Source organism: Zingiber officinale, chromosome 4A (genome assembly GCF_018446385.1).
Source record: "Zingiber officinale cultivar Zhangliang chromosome 4A, Zo_v1.1, whole genome shotgun sequence".
NCBI classification, from domain to species: Eukaryota; Viridiplantae; Streptophyta; class Magnoliopsida; order Zingiberales; family Zingiberaceae; genus Zingiber; species Zingiber officinale.
This window is the reverse complement of record NC_055992.1, coordinates 92,912,312-92,921,360: the sequence shown is the minus strand read 5'-3', so window position 1 is coordinate 92,921,360 and position 9,049 is coordinate 92,912,312. Positions and strand designations below refer to the sequence as shown.

The 9,049-nt window shown below is 42.0% G+C and overlaps 1 long non-coding RNA gene across 1 annotated transcript; it reads right to left on the bottom strand.

The window, feature by feature from the left end:
* Window positions 1–458: 458 nt before the first annotated feature.
* Window positions 459–1,080, bottom strand: LOC121973442. The gene is made up of 4 exons (XR_006109609.1): window positions 990–1,080; window positions 704–896; window positions 544–593; window positions 459–468 (listed from the first exon to the last, which is right to left on the bottom strand). It is a non-coding gene; the product is annotated as an uncharacterized LOC121973442 (long non-coding RNA).
* Window positions 1,081–9,049: the final 7,969 nt, after the last annotated feature.

Genomic DNA, 9,049 nt, shown 5'->3' with positions numbered 1-9,049 from the left:
AAATCTGAAATCAAACTCCATCAACCACACATGAACAACAAACTACAATATTCAAATCGGTCCAAATCCAATTAACAACGGTCTACCCAAATACTCACCAAATTCATCCATTAATCATTCCAAAGCTATTTAATCAACACATCACAACTGAATCCACAACTTCTAATCAACTATCAAGCTAAACATCATAAATCCAATACACTTGAATCAATTTCTATTCCATAAATAAAAATCCATCATGTATCAACTAATCTACAATTAACACATCCATCCACATACTTCTACGGGTTAGCAACAATTAAGCATCCAACTAACTAGATAAAGAAAAACCATCCAAACAATCTAATAATTTTCCCATTCCAATCCTCTTACCTCTTCTTCTTCGGTAGCCAGAAATTGATACGGATCAGACGGAGTCAGCCACAAACCATCGGCGATGTGAAGAGCGAAACCAAGCAAAGCCACTGCCTACCAAACATCTACCCCCAATCAACACTACATAAAGATCAATGTCCAAATCTACTGCCAAGTTTAACTAATTACCTTCAAGAATTAATCCAATTCCATAAACTCCTCTCGGATGAATGCTACTGCTGTGATCATGAGCAAAGGCGGCAATGAAGACCAATTTCACTCGGCACCACCTAAAAAGGCAACCACACACAAGAAATCAGCGAAAGGAAAATGCAACAATGCCTCTCACCTGGCCATCAGTGTTGCTGTCCTAACCTCCCTCGAACAGGCATCGTCGGCTAGGGAAAGAAACCAGAGCTTGAGGCTGCTCATGACAGTGAGGTCGAGCCCTGCCCTAGCCTTGGCGATAAATGCCCCAAAGCAGTGGCCAGCGGATGATGCAGGCTCGTGGTCGGAAATGGCAACTTGCGGAGGAAATCCGACTAGGGCAAGCAACAAGAAGCACCGGTGGTGAACGGATCAAATGATGACAGTAAGAATAATAGAGGAGTAAGGGATTTGATTGAGTGCACAACCTCGTCATCACCAAATCTCCCATAGCCGGCGGTGAATCGATGGCGTGACAAGCCGACTCCCGAAATGGACAGCTGCTCTTTTGGTCGGCGACGAAGACAAGATGAAGAGGCGATCACAGCAAGAGGGGAGGAGGAGAAGAGGAAGGAAATCAGGTGGAAAGGGTTCGGCGTCGGCAAGATCAGGAGACAGTGCTGCAGCTTCAAGGTCGCTAGCACGTTGCCGGCTGAGGACTTCACCGGCGGCGATCGAGTGAGGAGGAGCTGGTCACGGCAGCGTGAAGATGAGAGGGGAGGAGGAGGATCGGCGCGTTTAGGGGAAATAAAGGATCGGTGGAGGAAATAGGATACTTAGGTTTAATAAACTTAGGGTTTACTTTATTAAACCATAAGTGAGTTCTTTAATCAACTCCCACTAAAATGGTGTTCCAAACAGGCTTTTACCAAGCCCATGAATGTATCCCCCCTAAATACGTCATAAAAGCTCCAATTAAATCCCAGAAAATTCCTAAAAATTCCCGAAAAATCCAATAAGATTATTTGTCCAATAACCTTATTATTTAGATATTATTTGGGTGCTGTATTTTACATTCTCCCCCACTAATAAAAATTTGGTCCCCAAATTTACTGCTCAATTCAGGGATCATCATTCAAGGGTAACAACCAAATAACATACTCATATATCACTCTATCCGAGTATCAAGAATAAATCTCCACTCGTAAGAGATGACTCTGTGGGTTATGAGCTCACTCTGCTTCCGCTACGCCCACACTTCTATCTAGTCAACTGTGGGTAAACCAACTGCCTCCCAAAATCCATAACCCATACTATCAGCAACCCTCTACCGTCCGTATACTGTGCTCCGACTGTCCATCTGCCAGAGGGTGGAAACCTCCACTTCAACAAAGCTCCACACTCACCATGCTACAAACTCTGCGAGATACGTAAGGTGAATCATGAGTCTCAATCCAATATAACCCTCAGAGATATACCCTGAGATCCAGTAATCTCTGCACCATATAATCCTGCTATTCGATCTAAAGAATCCATCCTATAAATCAATAACTAGAGAGTAAATTCGCCAACCTAAAAAAAAAATAAACCCCAAAGCATCATATCTTCACCCTGCCCTGATTAATCTCAAAACAGAATCCATCATAACATGCTCCCCACTGCCCTCTAGTATCTGAATGTACTCACCAATTCATACACCCTATAACGGTTGTATCTCATAAGTGTTAAGCAACTAGCTCCACACTTCCCACGTCAGTGGGGGTCATCTATCTAAATGTACCCTCAAAGTCATCCTACTAGGTACATACAATCCATGGTTAAAGTCTCCATAGAATGGGATACATCGATCCTCTATATACTAGTCAAGCCAGCAATGGTATGCAGCTAACTTAGTCAATTCTCCGTCTGTACAAGTCCTGAACTCAAACGTAACTTTTAGGTTATCTAACTAACACAAATAACCCAAAGACCAAAATCTCTATGAAATAGAGTGAATCGGTCTCCTACAACCGAATTAATAAAAGTAACTCAGTATTCTACCATCTACACCGACAAGAACGAATCAAACTTCCACTGATCAAGTCAACCAAGGTAGATCGGTCCTCTACTAACCGCAACAAGAGTAAACTGGTTCTCTACAAACCGAACCAACTAGGATAAATCAATCCTCTACTACCCAAATCAATAAGAGTAAATCGGTTCTCTACGAACCAAGGCAATACGAGTAAATTGGTTCTCCACGAACCGAAGCAATATGATATTTAGCAGATACTAACCACTACTAAACTAGTGATAACAGAATTTAATAACACTAGTGGTATGGTAAAAGAAGTCCTATGAGACTGTATTCCTTGATCTCTAGTAGGGTCAACCGGGATCAGTGATTGACCCAACACATTTGATGTATGCTACTAACAACTGGACAGGTACTAACAAAAGCATACTAATACATAACATAACTAACATAACAACCATGCATGCACTAACAGAAATGTAAGATAACGATATGCAAACATACCTCCTATAGCTTGGAGAATCCTGTCACTGCCTGGTCCCAAAACCCGAAAAGTCACATCGAGAAACCCAAATCATGAAAAACCAAACAAAAATAGGCCTCATAAACCTGAAGCTCTGATACCAATAAATTGTCACGCCCCCAGAGGAGTCCTTACCGAAAAATTTCGGCAGCATCTCCCCTGTACGGGTGACAATCTGAGGCATACATACATACAAAATACATCAGCCACATACGGCTGGAATATATATACACAACCACGCAGTTATATAATCAGCCCACTCGGCTGGAACAGAAATAAACACAACCACGCAGTTATATGATATATAGTAATCAGCCCACACGGCTGTACTAAAATCAACGCAGCGGAAATCACAATCAACGATCACAAAACACAAATCAACTGACTGCGAGCCGGCTCGGCTTGACACAATAATATCAAACCAAATACAAGAGAATACAAATATATAAACAAGTACAAAACCCAAAATACACATAACGTAAGAAATACCGAAATCGTAAAGTCGTCCTCGAATGTGACGTGGAACTGGCGGACAGGATCTCCAGGCGACTCCATAACTCCTTTACCTGTTACCTGGTGAAATTACCAATATGCGGGGTGGTGAGTATAAAAACTCAGCGGGTAATAGACAGATAGTGCATGAGTTTAGTAAAACAAACTAGAGATACAAAGGTATACAGTCTCGTATGGAAATAGCAGATACTACAGTGATATCAGAATAAGTGTCCATACCTGAAACCATATCCTAGGCTAGTGGTAGAAGGTAAAGTGTAGCAAAGTCCTGCTACAGTACTGCTCATAACTACATGGTATCATGTGAGGTATATACATGTCAACAGTAGGTAGGCCAGTGTCTAAACACATATCACAGGTATAAATCTCAACCTATGTAAGCATAACAGCATAAATAAACAACAGCAATATAATCTAGCAACAGCAGCATAGATAAGCAACAACAGCATAAGTAAACAACCAGCAGATATAATAACAACAGCGTATGTACGGATGGTCACCCCGCCCACCTCTCTACACCACGACCCTTGTATGGTCGAGAGGCCGGATCGATGACAAACTGTACCACCCAAAGGCCGCCACTACTCTCGGGGACCGGATGGACAGTGCATAGTAGTCGAATAGCTACGTCTGACGGGTCCTCTGCTCCAACTCCACCGCCACTACCCATGGTGGCCGAGTGTGACACTGACAGGGACAAGCGGACGCCCGGCTACCACTACCCATGAGCGCGAAGCGGCCGTGCGGCCAGCCAACAACCGTCTCAACCACAAGGGAGCCAAAGTCGGCTATGCATGCAATGACATGATGCGAAAATCCAGTCATCATATATATATAAACGAAACAGGTATTCTACAAGCATGCTCAGCAAGGTGTGTAAATAAACAGAAATCAAAGCGGTAAACATGGTATCGGTGTCCATATATCCAATACCTACTATCTAATGTCTGGTATCTGGTATCCAATACCTAGTACTATAGTATCTGCTAAATATCATGAATAGCAACAAGAGACTGTATAGATACATAAACGAGTAGCTCAAAGATTGAGTGGAAGTATCAAGCGCAGGAAAAATAAGAGTGGAGTCAAGATAAACATAGTAGCCAACTAAACATATAGCTCATGCACTAAGATCAATGTGCTAAAGAGATAAAGCAAGAAGTACCCGCCTTTATACGTAGTGCGTGTCAACCGTCTTCAACAACTCCAGAAGATCACATCCAACTCGGATCCTACAAATACAGGATACGAGACAAAACTAAGGATCTATAATCAATGTATCAACTATCAACAAACCTAAACCGATTCAACCTCTTTATTCACATACTTCCATTTAATCCAAGAAAGCATAATCAACCCATCCAACTAATCCAGTCAAATTTAATTCCATCGACAACTAAACATCATGAATCGAACATGCATAATTCTCCGCATAATCCATTTCTAACTACCACATCTGACAATCCAACCAACACAACTAATTATTCGTTAATCAGGACACCACAAATTAAAATCTAAATCAGAAATGGATACATAACTATATCCACCCCACACCATCAACCAAAATCAATCAATCCATCACAAGACTACAAACCAATCTCCAAACACACAAATGAATCAATCCTATCTCACAATAAACTTAAATTAGCCACCCAACCACCACAAGAAATCTGAAATCAAACTCCATCAACCACACATGAACAACAAACTACAATATTCAAATCGGTCCAAATCCAATTAACAACGGTCTACCCAAATACTCACCAAATTCATCCATTAATCAATCCAAAGCTATTTAATCAACACATCACAACTGAATCCACAACTTCTAATCAACTATCAAGCTAAACATCATAAATCCAATACACTTGAATCAATTTCTATTCCATAAATAAAAATCCATCATGTATCAACTAATCTACAATTAACACATCCATCCACATACTTCTACGGGTTAGCAACAATTAAGCATCCAACTAACTAGATAAAGAAAAACCATCCAAACAATCTAATAATTTTCTCATTCCAATCCTCTTACCTCTTCTTCTTCGGCAGCCAGAAATTGATACGGATCAGACGGAGTCAGCCACAAACCATCGGCGATGTGAAGAGCGAAACCAAGCGAAGCCACTGCCTACCAAACATCTACCCCCAATCAACACTACATAAAGATCAATGTCCAAATCTACTGCCAAGTTTAACTAATTACCTTCAAGAATTAATCCAATTCCATAAACTCCTCTCGGATGAATGCTACTGCTGTGATCATGAGCAAAGGCGGCAATGAAGACCAATTTCACTCGGCACCACCCAAAAAGGCAACCACACACAAGAAATCAGCGAAAGGAAAATGCAACAATGCCTCTCACCTAGCCATCAGTGTTGCTGTCCTAACCTCCCTCGAACAGGCATCGTCGGCTAGGGAAAGAAACCAGAGCTTGAGGCTGCTCATGACAGTGAGGTCGAGCCCTGCCCTAGCCTTGGCGATAAATGCCCCAAAGCAGTGGCCAGCGGATGATGCAGACTCGTGGTCGGAAATGGCAACTTGCGGAGGAAATCCGACTAGGGCAAGCAACAAGAAGCACCGGTGGTGAACGGATCAAATGATGACAGTAAGAATAATAGAGGAGTAAGGGATTTGATTGAGTGCACAACCTCGTCATCACCAAATCTCCCATAGCCGGCGGTGAATCGATGGCGTGACAAGCCGACTCCCGAAATGGACAGCTGCTCTTTTGGTCGGCGACGAAGACAAGATGAAGAGGCGATCACAGCAAGAGGGGCGGAGGAGAAGAGGAAGGAAATCGGGTGGAAAGGGTTCGGCGTCGGCAAGATCAGGAGACGGTGCTGCAGCTTCAAGGTCGCTAGCACGTTGCCGGCTGAGGACTTCACCGGCGGCGATCGAGTGAGGAGGAGCTGGTCACAGCAGCGTGAAGATGAGAGGGGAGGAGGAGGATCGGCGCGTTTAGGGGAAATAAAGGATCGGTGGAGGAAATAGGATACTTAGGTTTAATAAACTTAGGGTTTACTTTATTAAACCATAAGTGAGTTCTTTAATCAACTCCCACTAAAATGGTGTTCCAAATAGGCTTTTACCAAGCCCATGAATGTATCCCCCCTAAATACGTCATAAAAGCTCCAATTAAATCCCAGAAAATTCCTAAAAATTCCCGAAAAATCCAATAAGATTATTTGTCCAATAACTTTATTATTTAGATATTATTTGGGTGCTGTATTTTACATAAGTTATGTTTATTATGATCTAACGATGTAACTAAGTGTGCAGGAGAAGTCTAGCTAGGTTGACGGGCTGACCGGATATCTGGCAAGAAATTCAGCTAGGTCGATAAGCTGACCGGATAGCTGGTACGAAATCAAAATAGGTTGACAGGCTGACCAGATATCTAGTATGAAGTCTAGCTAGGTCAACAGGCCGACCAGATAGCTGACATGAAACCTAGACAGGTCGATGGGTTGATCGGATGTTTGGCAAAATGGTAAGTTAAGGTAAGTCACTGGATGGGAGTGGCTTGGTAAGGACGTGTTCCCCATTTGAGGGAACAGTAGGCATCGATCCAATTTAGATCCATTTCAAAAATCAAAGTTGAGATCTTGACTAGATTCTGGTCTTAAGGAGACAGAATCTAATTACTACTCTATTTTTTATAAATTGTGCTAACTTTTGTTTTGCAGGGTAGTATAATGTTTATTGCCTCGGACTTATCTTTTTCTTATTGGAAAAAGCTTTACTAGAAAAAGGGGTCTGGGCACTCGGAAGGGATCCGGGCGGTCGGAATGCAAAACTCTATCTCATCACAAACGTGGAGCGCGCTGATTGGCTAGGCCGACATCACGGTCCAAGCACCCGAAAGGGATCTGAGCACCCGAAACTGCTTATATAAGCAGTCTTCCACCAAGAGACAAACACAACTTCTTCTACGATTGCTCTCTTACGCGCTGCTCCAAAGACGCTCCTGCGACGCTATGAAGCTCCTCCAACAACCTGCGACTTAGTTTCATTTTCCTCGTTGTCAGTATTTTTTTATAATTATTGTACTAAAATTGTGTAATACTTTTGCGAATTATTATTGATTGCCCAACGAAACCACTCTCACGTGCGAGCCTTGGAGTATGAGTCGACGAAGGCTCCGAACCAAGTAAAATTAGTTTGTTTGTGTTGCTTCAATTTTTCTATTTTCGATGCTTACTCGATTAAGTTTTAATGATCGCTATTCTAGCGAACTTTATGATCCAACAAGTGGTATCAGAGCAGGTATCGCTCTGATTTGGTGCAACCACCAAACAGTCAAAGGGGGTGATTTTTTTTCTTTTCGATTTTAAGTTTTTTAACATAATCTAAATTGGTATAATTAGCTCTTTGGAAAATTCTTTTTCGTAGCAAATTAAACTGAACTGGTGCAACACCAATTCAGTCTTAAATTTGTACTTTTTCTTCCACACCTCTAAATCCAAGACCAAGTCTTGGGATTCTCTTCCTTGTTTCTTTGTGTGCAAGAATTATGGCCCAAATCAAGGGATTCAGCACTGTCCGTCCTCCCCTCTTCAACAGTGATGACTTCCCATACTGGAAGACGCGAATAGAGGTCTATCTAAAGACCGACTTCGACCAATGGTTCAGCATCACCAAAGGCTATAAGGCTCTCGTCGATAACTCCGGAAATCCAATGGGCTCGGAACAGTGGAATCTGGAGATGAAGATGAAATCCCAAATAGACATCAAAGCTCTCAATACCCTCCAGTGCGGGCTAATAAAGGAGAAATTGAACCGTGTCAGCCCACATGAAAATGCAAAAGAACTGTGGGACAAGCTCATCGAACTGCACGAGGTAACCAAACGAGATCTCTACTTGAATAAGTTATTTAATATTAAAATGCAGGAAGGAGATTCTGCGAGTCAACTTCATGCGAGGATAAAGGACATCCTCAACGGGTTTCACACTATCGTCCACCAAATGGAGAACCGCGATCTAATAAGGTACACCCTAAACACATTTCCTTGAAATGCATTGTGTGTATCCATCGTGGATGCTTACAAGATTTCGAAGAATCTTTCTAAATTAAAACTTGACAAATTATTTTGTGAACTCGAACTCTATGAGCAGACTAACTCAAAATAGGTCAAGAAAGGAATTGCTCTTTTTGCAGGTTCCTCCAAGGAAAAGTCAAGAACCAAGCCTGAATATGAAGGTGAGTCTGACCAAGACTCGGAAGATGAAGAATATTTGGTGAACTTGGTAAGAAAAATGTTCACCAGGAGAAAGAAGAACTTCAGTAGAAATGACTTGCAGAAGATCAACTCCACTAACGAATCAAAAAATATGACTTGCTTTGGTTGCAACAAGAAGGGGAACTACAAGAATGAGTGCCCTAAGCTGAAGAATGATAAAAATAAAACAACCAAGAAGAAAGTACTCAAGGCGACGTGGGATGAATCATCAGATGAATCGGATGCCGAAGATCAGAAGCACCGAAGCTAC